The sequence below is a fragment of the Trifolium pratense genome, linkage group LG7 (genome assembly GCF_020283565.1).
Source record: "Trifolium pratense cultivar HEN17-A07 linkage group LG7, ARS_RC_1.1, whole genome shotgun sequence".
NCBI classification, from domain to species: Eukaryota; Viridiplantae; Streptophyta; class Magnoliopsida; order Fabales; family Fabaceae; genus Trifolium; species Trifolium pratense.
In genome coordinates, this window is record NC_060065.1 from 12,183,580 (window position 1) to 12,193,465 (window position 9,886).

The window sequence follows — 9,886 nt, forward strand, 5'->3', positions numbered from 1 at the left end:
CTGGTTCACATTTGTTTCTTTTGCTAACAATGTATCATAACCTTTCCGGATCAAAGAAGATTATTTTCTGAATGGGTTTTGGGTGTTGGCGATGGAGAAATTGAAGATGACAACGACAATGATTTAGAACTTGACATTCCATCAGATTTATTGATTCCAAATTCAAGTGATCCTCTTGTTTCTATCGTTGAAAGCACATATCCTCAACTTTTACAAAATATGAACGATATAACGTGTTTCCAAAATAGAGCTATATATATTAGCTCATAAAAATTCAATAGTCGACACAATAAATGATTATATGTTGGATTTAATTCCCGGGGAAGAAAAAACATATTTGAGTTATGATACTCCACTCCCACAGAATGTAGATGGTCAAACAGTAGATGATGTTCAAACTCCCGAATTTTTTAACACGATTTCTACGTCGGAACTCCCAAATCACAAGTTGAGACTTAAAAATTAGGATTATGCAATGAAACAAGACTTATTATTCCAAGATTGGGAAAACATGCTCTTGTAGGAAAAATTATTTCATGAAGTAATATTTGTGATCTGGTTTTCATACCTAGATTTTCTCTGACACCATCTGACGTAAGAATTTTTTTTAAATTTCAACGGATACAATTTCCTTTCATGATTTCTTTTGCGATGACTATTAATAAGAGTCAGGGACAATCTTTAAAGCATGTTGGGATATATCTTCCGTCGCCAGTGTTTTCACATGGTCAGTTGTATGTTGCGATTTCAAGAGTTACTTCTAGAGAAAGATTAAAAATATTGATCATCGACAATGAGGGTGAAGATACGACTAAGACTTCGAGTGCGGTTTATAAGGAAGTCTTCCGTAATATACCTTCCTTTGTATGAATATTTACCCAAAATTATTGTTGAACTCGTTTAATGTTACACAAAAATTTTCATATACCTTATATTATTCAATTATCATATCGTAATTTATAATTACATATCTTACAGCTAATTAGACCTGTGCACCGCATGGGTCGATGTTCTTGTTTATATTCTAAGCTTGTTCCAAAAAGCTAGCTTTAACCTAATTCCTATTTCACTCTATTTTTTATGTGGTCCCCTTAGTATTCTTTTAATCTCAACGGTTTAACAAAATGAATCCCGTTCATACATTTCTAATTTATTGCCTCCACTATTCTTTGATTTTTACAACACATCATTATCATTAATTTCCAAATTAAACAAATTACTTAATTTGTATATATATTATTATTTTATTTTATTTTTTTGGTAGAGATATATATTATTATTATTATTGCATACTATATATATCATAAACTATAAATATTGCTATATCTTTTATATTATAAGCTTGTATACACAAGCAAATCCTAAACCCTAATTTGTTTTCTCTATTTTCCCTCCATTTTATCTTGCAATTTTTATTAAAAAATAATACAATTTTGTCTTGACTAGGATTCGAACCTGCAATCCTTCAATGGGTGGCAATATTTCCAACCACTATGGCAAGTATACCAATTATGATTAAAATTATGTGAAATAATTGATAAGCACCATCAATTTTAAAAGTATATCATATTAAAATTATTGTTGACTATATTATTTATCACGAAATATTTTTATGTCTTTCCTGATCAATATTTTTTTTTCTACCGGATCATAAATTTAGAGAATAATTATCATGTGAGATTTGGAAAGTTATTATCACGTGTAATTTGGAAAGTAATTATCAAACTCAATTCTACTAAATCAATTTTTTTTGCAATACAACCAAACACAACCATGGTCATGTCACTAATCACATTCATTATTTTGATTTTAACATTGCAGATTTAATATTAACCGATGATCAATTGATACAATTTGCACTAGCAGACCAATTGTGATTTAAATCATGTCCACAAAGTGTTAAGCTCCATCAACTTTCATAGGAAAGATTTCATACGACAATTAAGCACCATCAATTTTCATTGCAAAATTTAAACAATTAAAAACCAATAATTTCTTATATTATAAGCTTGCTAACATAAGCTAACCCTAAACCAAATTTTTCCCCCTCTCATTTTATCTTTCTTTTTATTGCAGTTTTATATTAAAAAAATACAGATTTGTCATCGAACCTGCATCCCTTACTTACAATAAAATCTTTCAACCGCTAAATCATGTGCTTCAATTATGAAAGAATTTAGCAATCCTAATATGTTAACCCCGTTTTCAATAAATTTGAACGGCGGAATTAATCACAATTTTTATTTATTTATGAATGTCTACTTAAGTTTATGTTCTTGATTATGTCTTTAATTTTTTTTTAACCTTTAATTATCATCAATTTTTTAACCTTTAGTTATCAGCAATTTTTTTTAATAAGTAAACAAAACGACGGGGTTCCAAAATTATTTAAAAAATATATAAAATATAAAATAAGCACATAAACAAATATATAATAATTAGTCCATGAAATTCCCTATACTACTCTTATTGAAAATGCTCTTAGAATTTTTGTATTTTATTTTTTATTATTACATATTACACCTAATTAGACTCATGCGGTGCATGGGTCAAAGTTCTAGTTAATACTATATACACAGTACATATACTATACTATAATAAAAAAAATATATAATTAATACTATAAGTGTATATATAAGAGATTAATATTAATATTAGTACACCTGTATAGATTAATATTTTATGAGAATGATATCTATATATGAGAATTAACTAGTATTCAGATTTGTGCCAAGCACGGGAATATGCGTGTTTAAAAAAAAAAGTGTGTTTAGATTTATTGACTTGTAAATAATATATTTTACATTCTTTACCAAAAAAATAATAATATATTTTACCTTAAATAGAATTTTTTTAATTTTAATTGCCAATTTAAGATAATTAATTGCTAAAATAACACTCTGTGATAAAAATTAACTGTAAAATTTATGTATAGTGTCATGGATTTTCTTAGGGAAGATACCTATAGTTCATATTTTTCTTTTATCAAATTAAAAATGTATAATAGTTGTTGTTTCTATTTTTCTCTACAAAAAGAATTGTAAAGTTGATGGAGAATAATTTCTCTATGGAAGAGAGGTTTCGTAAAAAAGTTGTGAGGTGGATATGAATAACAAAAGAAAGAAAATCGATTCTCGTATTAATATTTAAGCAGAAATATAAGTTCCGGTGGAGATTAAAAAAAAAAAGTCTCCCTATTATTATATGACTAAAAATATAGATTCCGTAAAAATTATAAAATAAATAGATCTTCTCGTATTAATATATGAGTAAAAATATGGGAATGGATTCTCTCAAGTGTGATTTACACTTGAGAGAATAAAGTGTAATCTAACACCATCTAAATTCATTTTCTCTAAATTTTTATATGTTTCTCTCTCTTGATCAATGGTAACAAACCACACTTTATTCTCTCAAGTGTAAATTACACTTGAGAGAATCCATTCCCTAAAAATATAGATCTAAGTAGAAATTATAATGCGTAAAAAAACAGTAGAAATCATTAAAAAAAGTCATCCGTATTAATGAATAAGTAGAAATATATGTTACTGTAGAAATTACAATAAAAAATAGGCCCCCGTATTGATGTACGAGTTGAAATATATGTCACGTAGAAATTTAAAAAAAGATGTCGTATTAATATATGAGTAGAAATATATAGATCCCATATTAATATATAAAAAATAAAATAGATACCGTATTAATATATATATATATATATATATATATATATATATATATATATATATATATATATATATATATATATATATATATATATATATATATGGGAGGGATCAAATTACACTAGTGTAACATTTGAGTAATGTTACACCGCTCAATAACGCTTTAACGAATACAAATTTTACAAAATCCACCGTTGGATTGAAAACTTATATCGTATAGATCATCCATGTTAAATTTTACAAAAATCTAAAATCGTTTGATATGTTATTGAGACCGATGAAGATTAATGGTTTATGTGTTTTTATTGAATACCGTTAATCTTGATCTATCTCAAAAACATATCAAACAATTTTAAATTTTTATACAATTCAACATAGATGATCTATACGATATAAGTTTTCAATCCAACGGTGAATTTTGTAAAATTTATATTCGTTAAAGCGTTATTGAGCGGTGTAACATTACTCAAATGTTACACTGGTGTAATTTGATCCCTCCCCATATATATATATATATATTGTAATATATAAACTGTGTTGATCGACAAATACTAACAAGAGTATTCTGTAAAATAAAAAATTTAAAAGTAGCAGGCATGAATGTTGATATAAAAATTAGAGGAAACAAACAAAGAACAATGATGATTATGAATTTTGTGTAGGTGATAGATAAAGAGATAGGGCAAATTTAGTCAAAAAAAAGGGCAAATCAAATATGCTATTTAGGGAAAGATTGTAAGACTAATCACATGATCTTTGAATTTATGAATTATTTTAATGATTGTTTTAGGCCTTTAGATTAAATAAAATTAAAGGAGGAGATTTGGTGTCAAACTAAACTTTGACACCTGGTGTCAACGGATCCTGACTCATATATATATATATATATATATATATATATATATATATATAAAAGTTTATGTAGTAATTAAAAAAAATAATCCTCATATTAATATTAGTATAAATATAAATATAGATTTCATAAAAATTACAAAAAAAATATGGGTCTTCATATTAATATATATTAATAGAAATATAAGTTCTCATAGAAATTACCAAAAAAAAAAAATAGTCCTTCATATTAGTATGTGAGTAGAAACATATGTACCCATAGACAATTTTAATAGAAAATAGGATTTCATATATTGATGTATGAGTAGAAATATAGATCTCGTAGAAATTAAAAAAATAGGTCTTCGTATTAACACAAGTTGGAATATAAACTAAAATAATTGTTTTTGTTATAAACTATTTCTAAGCATGAACCATAATATGGAAGAATAGAGAAGAAGAAGAGGAAGAGAGAAGAGAAAGGAATAGACTTTGTATTATTCTATTCACAAGTGTGCTTTACATTGTAACAAGGGGTCCTATTTATAGGACACATTTATGGGACAAGAAAACCTACACAATAATAGACATTCATTACATATTATTATTCATAACACTCTCCCTTGAATGTCCATTAAAGATATGCCTCGTTAAAATCTTACTAGAGAAAAAACCATTGAAAAAAAAATCCTAGTGAAGGAAAAAGAGTACATATCATCCTTTATATGTGAACTGTCTCGTTAAAAACCTTATCAGGAAAACCCAGTGGGACAAAACCATGGTGAAGGGAAAAAGAGTGCAGAACATATATATTTATGTCTCCCCGTCATAAAAACAGTTATATATGAGATGAAAAAACCAAATAATCTTTGGTGCTAGTTCCTCAAAAGATTTGCTTGAAGTTGATTTTGTAGAAAGATTTGACATATTTTCTTTATTATACTCTTCTCCAAGTTAGCAGTGCTTTTTATGTTATCTTCATATTGAATTGTTGCGGGAATCATCCTTTTGTAATAAAAACAACAAGTTCTTGTATGCGTTGAATTACAGGCCTCGACAAAAGTGCATTCTCAACTTGCTTGATGTAGTGCTAAAATCTTCATATGATTGGATGATATTGTTGTTTCTTTAAGGTAAATAATATGCTTGACTTTGTTCCACTATTTGTGTTGGCTGAAAAGACAAAAATAAAATACTACATGTATAACGAGTAAAATATATTAGTGTCCTCAATTGAATTAAGATATGGTACTTCAAGACCAATTCAAATCGTTCATCGTTTTCTTGAATCTTGACACATCAAATGACATCGCGGCCATTTTAGTACACGACAAATTAGATTCATCAATGTCAAATTGTTTTGACACTTTTGCTATATCTTTTTATTGAGACACAAAATTTTATTTAAATTATAAATTTGCAATTCCAAATAAATTTTTCGCATCCAACATATTTCATTTCAAATATTTCTTTAATCAACAAATTTCAAAAACTCTTCAAGAGTTCTGATAATATTTATAGCAAATGATATTTCTCGACAAATATATTAGCATTTGATGTATCGTACTTCATAAACAATTAGTAATCTTCATTTTCTCGAGCTCCTAAAAGAAATTTGTTCAATATTGATGAACTAACAATAACTAGGGTACACAATTGATGTGATTTTTTCATATAGAATCATTTTTGGACATTTGCTTCATAATTCGCAAAATATCTTTCAAATACTCATTTTTGTTTGAGAGACAAAAAGACTTATTCAATTTTATTAAATCATCTCTTAAATAGTCTATTTTACATGTCTCACGAAAATTAAATCCTTCGAGGATTTTCACATAATCATTATCTAATGAGCCATGCTGTAACACATCTTTCAAATAAATCGAGCATTTCATGTGCTACAAAACTTAATCAGTTATAAAGAAGTATTGAATTCACTTCAGGTGAATATGCCTCTTGAAAATTAATGCTAGACGTTTATTGTAACACCCTAACCTGAATACTAGTATTATTCCAGTTTTATAAGAGGATTGTCTTAAAATTTTAGCAGCGGATAAAAATAAAACTTTATTGATTAATAGTTAAGGATGGAGATAGAGGAATATTATGAATTAGGGTATTACTATTCCCAAATTACATTGCTATAAATTTAATTAGTATACACGTGCATTAGATGAAAATCTTTTACTAGTGACTTATACATTTCTATGTCTTAACCTAGACAATATAAATAAAATTGAAATACTATACACCCTCCCTATGTGTCCAAATCAGAGCGAGGCTACACCGGAACACGAACACCAAAACGCAACACCTGAGAAACTGAGCTCCCAAGTGCCCAGTCAAATAACAAATAACAGGGTGAGTTTATGTAATAGGCAAAAAAAATAGGAAATATACAACAAGGTATAAACATGATTATATCACATTAATAATTCATGCAACATTTATACCATTTAATCAACACCTCAATTTACACATCACTAATCAATTAATTAAATCAATCATACAACATTAATTACTTAGAATATCGAAGATATATTACTAAATATTCAACTCACCATTACACATCATTTAGCACCCACCAATTAACACACACAAATTATCACTTATCATTTAGTGTGCAATTATGCAAACATCAATTAACAATTTATCAGTCACACAACATTTCATCTATTGAAATTAAGTATGCAATGTCTCCCTAAACACGACTTATATGCATGTGGTACCCATCGTCATAATTTTGGAAAACTGATTCCAAATGTTTTAGATCATCGTCTCTAAAACAACAGTAAATTAGATCATCGTCTCTAGAATACTCATCAATAAACACAACTTATGAATGCATGAATATAATATACCAAACATATGGTTTTATCTCAACTATAACATCAACATAATATGGATTACTTAATCCAAATATTCTAAATCATCGTCTTTAGAATACACCTACGCATGATAAATCCTTATTTATCATCATCAATAAATTGAACGTCCTAGTTATATTCATAAACAATCACACCTCGTCATTGTGGATAAGCACGAAAACACCGTCATTGTCCATACACACGAACACATCACTAATACACCAAAAGAATTCATACACCAATAAAATTCATCATTTAGTACACGAATAGAATTCATCAATAATCCACGTCAATGAAACTTCATCAATAAACTCACAAATAAAGTTTATCAATTAAATACATTAACTAACACATCAATTTAGTTTCATTCATATATTCATCACCATTATCTTTTCGAAGATTGGATAAAATAATTTAGCTAATCCTAACTCCACTCAACTACATTCTCTATATTTCCCAAAATTCTTACTTATTCTTTACTATATTCGTTTTAATTCGAAAACAACTTCTCCTAATTAATCACTAAGTTTTATCATGAAAAGTAGTGATTTAAACTCTCCTAAACTCACCTAATAATTAGGATCAAGTAGTATAAAGATTAGGGATAAAAAGGGATGGGCAAACCAGAGTTGCAGGACTGTGATTTGCGCATGAGGCGCAAAAGACAGCATCCACCTTCAGAATTTTGCAGGTTTTGACCTGCTCACCGCACAGACCATAAGTTGAGCTACGTATATCGGATTTCAACGCGTAAACATGCCTTGAAAAGCTAAGGAAAAGAGCTACAACTTTTATGTTGACGTCAAAAACCAGTTCAGAACGCAAAGGGGTCAAATTTTCACGTTTTTGCTTCAGACTTTATCAAAAACAGTTTTTCTTAAACTATAAAAATTCAATCTTTGATTTTCCCAAAAACCCAATTTGAATCCCATTAATCCTAAGACTTAACTAATCAACACTCATGATATTTGAACCTCAACAAACATCATTCCATCAACAATCAACACCAAATCATCAAGATTCATCATCATTAATTCATTAAATCATATAAAAACCCATTTTTCTCAAAACAACACACAAATGAACAACACAACAAGATAACATGGATTTTCTCATATATGATTCAAACATGAATCTAAAAGCATCAATAAGATTATTCACAACAACTAAAACAACAACCTACACCCAAGGGTTTTATCACAAAACCCAAATCTAATGAGAGGGATGAAGGATCTTGGGAGATGAGAATGAATTTCATTCTCTCCCTTCATCAACCAACCTCTACCCATAAACAAAACTCCCCTTACCTCTAATAAAATGGAGAAATGTTGGTAAGTTGACTTGATCAATCCTTGAGTTCCTCTTCTTTCTCTTTGTTCATCTTCTTATTCTTCCTCTCTAACTTTCTCCCAAACCCTTTTCTTTCTCTTTTCTCTTCTTTCTCTACGCTTCTTTTCTATCTCTACCTCTTCTCAATTCTCAATTTTATTTTATTTTTGACCTCTCTCTCTCTAACTTAACCTTACATAATCATAGATTAAGTTTTCCCCACCTTGCCACATTACCATTTTACCCTTGCACTAAAATGGGCTCATACATGACTAGCTCAATAAATTGACATCCTAATTAACACATAAAACACACAAATATGCCAATTAATTAAATCAAAATAAAATAATAAAATAAATAACACATTTACGAAATCGGAGCGTTACATTTATCATCATTTTCTTTTCGTTGGAATAAGTTGCATAGGAAGATGTAAAAACAATTTTTATTATAATTAAATGCAATTTGCATTTAATTTTATGAAAATAAGGAAAAAATATTCTTGAAAATGATTTTTTCTCTTATAATTTGGGACAAAAAAAAAAGAGCTTTTTTCCCTTATAATTTGGGACGGAGGGAGTACTAGTTATTTTCATCTTCATGTGTATGGACTGCTGGTCCAATAACCTTTTGCTTTGCAAAGCTAGTTTAATATTGTATCAATCACATCTACCTATTTAGTCAATAATTTCATTGTCTTATAATCTTTAATAGACTTTGATCCATGATCCTTATTGTCATTTATCACATATAGCGCTTTATTATGTGCAAAAATATTGTCAATGTTGACTTCATCTCGGTTTCATCGTATTTTATTCATGACATAATTTATTGAGATATCTTTGTTTTAATAAATTACAGGTACCTGATGAGTTCTTTTGGAACTGATAATTATGTCAAATACTTTTTCAAAATTTTTCATATCCTCCCTTGGGTCATATTTCTTTTTAGCTCCTTATCTTATTTGAGGAATTTATCCTTGAAACCGATTTGCTTACCATGCTTCAAGCGTGGTTAAGAATCATTTGCAATATTAGATTGTCCGACAGAGACATTCTTTTTTATCAGAGCATTAGCAGCTATTGATTGATTTCATAAACTTTGCAAATGAGTTATCTTTTGATAATTTGGTTCAAGCTATTTTATATGAGGATCAAGATGAGATAATAATAA

At 28.2% G+C, this 9,886-nt stretch overlaps 1 long non-coding RNA gene across 1 annotated transcript; it reads right to left on the minus strand.

Moving 5' to 3' along the window:
- Positions 1–6,611: 6,611 nt before the first annotated feature.
- Positions 6,612–9,085, minus strand: LOC123897022. The gene is made up of 2 exons (XR_006804720.1): positions 8,692–9,085; positions 6,612–6,839 (listed from the first exon to the last, which is right to left on the minus strand). It is a non-coding gene; the product is annotated as an uncharacterized LOC123897022 (long non-coding RNA).
- Between the last annotated feature and the right edge of the window lie 801 nt (positions 9,086–9,886).